This window comes from Salvia miltiorrhiza, chromosome 3 (genome assembly GCF_028751815.1).
Source record: "Salvia miltiorrhiza cultivar Shanhuang (shh) chromosome 3, IMPLAD_Smil_shh, whole genome shotgun sequence".
In the NCBI taxonomy this organism is placed as follows: Eukaryota; Viridiplantae; Streptophyta; class Magnoliopsida; order Lamiales; family Lamiaceae; genus Salvia; species Salvia miltiorrhiza.
The window spans coordinates 21,601,674-21,604,815 of record NC_080389.1 but is presented as its reverse complement, the minus strand read 5'-3'; the positions used below and the strand labels follow the sequence as shown (position 1 = coordinate 21,604,815).

The window sequence follows — 3,142 nt, the reverse complement described above, 5'->3', positions numbered from 1 at the left end:
TGCAAAAAAGTTTTAATGTCATTTACCTTCTGTCATTGTATTGTATATATAAATTATTGCCCTTGGTGTCTTGCATTTGCAGAGAAATTGAAGATAAATATTGTTCAGGTATAAAAGCTCTCATTTTTCTGCTTATTAATTTTTCATTGTATTTCCTTTGATAAATAATAAAAATAAATTATTATACAGGATGAATTGCACCATAACCACAAATCATAACCCTTTCCTTGTTTATTAATTTCAGGAAATTGGAGGAAAAAAAAAAAGAACAAAAGATTGCAAAACTTCCATCAATGGACACAAATCAAACTAGTTTGAGCATTCTAATGTTCCCATGGATAGCTCATGGACACATATACCCCTACTTTGAACTAGCCAAAAACCTCTCAAACCACAACTTCCAAATCCACTATTGCTCAACCCTAATCAATCTCACATCCATAAAAAAACCCTAGCAACATCTCCCACACTTGGTGTCCCACTCCGTCTAATCGAGCTCCGCCTCCCGGCCACCCCGGACCTCCCCCCGGAGCTCCACACCACCAAAAACGCGCCCCCAACCCTAATTCCGAAGCTCCACGAGGCCTTCCATCGATCAAGATCAAACTTCTCCGCCATCATCTCCTCCCTCAAACCCGACCTACTCATCTACGACTGCTTCCAGCCGTGGGCCGCCTCCACGGCCTCGGCCCTAGGCGTCCCAGCCGTCTATTTCTCAGTGTCATCGGCCGCAACCTACTCATTCCACCACCACCTCTACACGGTCAAGAACTCGCCCTTCCCCTACGACGCAATGTACCTTCAAGGCCACGAGGAGAGGGCTTTCAAACGCACGATCGTGGGCAAGATCCTCGAAGAAGACGATCAAGAACACGCTTTCGCCTTCTTCAAACAATCTCGAGAGATCGTCTTGATCAAGACATCAAGAATTCTCGAAGGTAAATACATTGACTACTTATCTCTCTTGTGTAAGAGGATTCAAATCCCGGTTGGCTCTCTCATTACATCATCCGCATCATCGAAGGAAGATGATGATGATGATGATCAAACTAAAATGATCATGCGATGGTTGAACGGCAAGAAACGGTTTTCAACCGTTTTCATCTCCTTTGGGAGTGAGAACTACTTGTCTAATGATCAAATGCGCGAGATAGCAAAAGGGTTGGAGATTTGTGGCGTCAACTTCATATGGGTGGTGCGGTGTCCGAGAGGAGAGGAGGCGGCGGCGGTGGAGCTGCCGGAGGGGCTTCTCGAGAGGGGGATGATCGTGGAGTGGGCCCCGTAGGAGAGGATATTAGGGCACCCGAGCACGGGCGCCTTCGTGAGTCACTGTGGATGGAGCTCGACTCTGGAGAGCATACATTTTGGCGTGCCGGTTATAGGCGTGCCGTTGAAGGCCGATCAGCCGTTCAACGCTAGGCTGATGGTGGAGGTGGGCGTGGCGGTGGAGGTGGTGAGGGACGGGGACGGGAATTTCGGGGGCGGCGCGTTTGCCCCGAAGTTTTGCAATTAATGCCCCGAAGAAGGTTAGCTTTAGCATCAAGGATCATGATTTATTTCTGAGCAACACTTGTAATATGTAAATACTCTCTCAAAGTATAGTGAAACCAACGAAGAACTCCCCCCCAGTGTCGTGCGCGTAGATCTTTTATGATCGAACCACGTACATCTTATCTCGTTTATCGTTTCTTAATTAGGGTAAGATTTCATGCTTCATCACTTTCGTTTACTGTTAAAGGTTGTATTGTGTTTGATTTTGAAAAACTGCCCTTAGGTGTATTCCCCTCCCCCCCCATACACCTATTATAGACCTTCCGGGACCCAACAATTGATATCAGAGCAGGTTGTTCGCAAGAACAATTTGCTTTGACCCGGTTCTACTGAACTAGATCATTTTTCAAAAACAATTCAAAAAGAAGGTCTTAAAATCTTTTTCCTTTTAAAAAGTTCTTCTTGCGTTCTTTTTCTATTTATCTTTCTTATCTTGAACTATGGAAACTAACCACAACAGAGCTTCATCACTCCCGATGTTCAGTATTGAAAAATACGATATTTGGAGATTTCGGCTAGAGAGCTATCTCGTCGCCCAACACTGCCGAATGTGGGAAGTCATCACCAGAGGGCCGATCATCATTACAGAGACAGTCAAGAGAAATCCTCTTGATCCTATCAGAGATCCTTACGACGAGCAAATGATCAAAGACAAGGCCGACTTCACCACCAAAGAAAGAAAGCAAGATGAATTCGATAATCTTGCTAAGAGCATCATCTCCGGAACAGTCTCGGAGAAACACGTCACCAAGATCATCAAGAGCAGGACTGCAAAGGAGATGTGGGACATCCTTGAAGCAATGTGCATCGGATCAGAAGAGATAAAGGAGAATAAGCTATCAATAGCTTGTCAAAAGTTCGACTCCTTCCTCATGCTCAAGAACGAATCAGTCGAAGAGATGGAGCATATGTTTAACCAAATACTGAACGAGGTTCAGTCTATCTCAAAGGACAAGTACACATAACGAGAAATCAACCTGAAGACTCTATGAGCACTTCCGCGAGGCGAATGGCAAATCTACGTAGTCGCCCATCAAAACAAATCCAGATTCAACATTCTTCCAACCGACAAGCTTTTCTCGGATCTCGTGATAAATGAATTCGATATTCAGAGAAATCAAGAAACCAAGAAAGCTAGAGGATCTGACGAAGGCTTCAGCAAAATAAAGCAAGAAACAGTCGAAGGAAACAACTGAACTGAAGCTAGAAGATTTCTTCAGTCAATATGCTTTGTTGACTGAACGATTCAACAAGATGGAATCCAAATTCCGCAAGTACAGAAAGTTTCACAAGAAACACTTCAAGGGAAGATAAAGAGAACACATGCCCAAATACTCCACATACAGAAGCGGAGAAAAGAAATCCTTCGCAACAGAAGGATGTGGAATGCTTTGGATACAGAAAGAAAGGGCACTACAAATCAGAATGCCCTGAACTAATGCAAGAAGAGCACAAAGAGCTAAGAGCTAAGAGGGATCACTGGCATGCAAAGAAGAAGGCTATAGTAGCTGAAGATGTTGGATCTTCTGAATACGCATCTGGATCATCCGCCTTCAACTCCACCAGCTTAGTTGACGAGAGCCATGCCCTC

The 3,142-nt window shown here is 44.4% G+C and overlaps 1 pseudogene; it reads left to right on the top strand.

Moving 5' to 3' along the window:
• The first annotated feature begins 293 nt into the window (after positions 1-293).
• Positions 294-1,513, top strand: LOC131018526 (beta-D-glucosyl crocetin beta-1,6-glucosyltransferase-like; annotated as a pseudogene).
• The last annotated feature ends 1,629 nt before the right edge of the window (positions 1,514-3,142 follow it).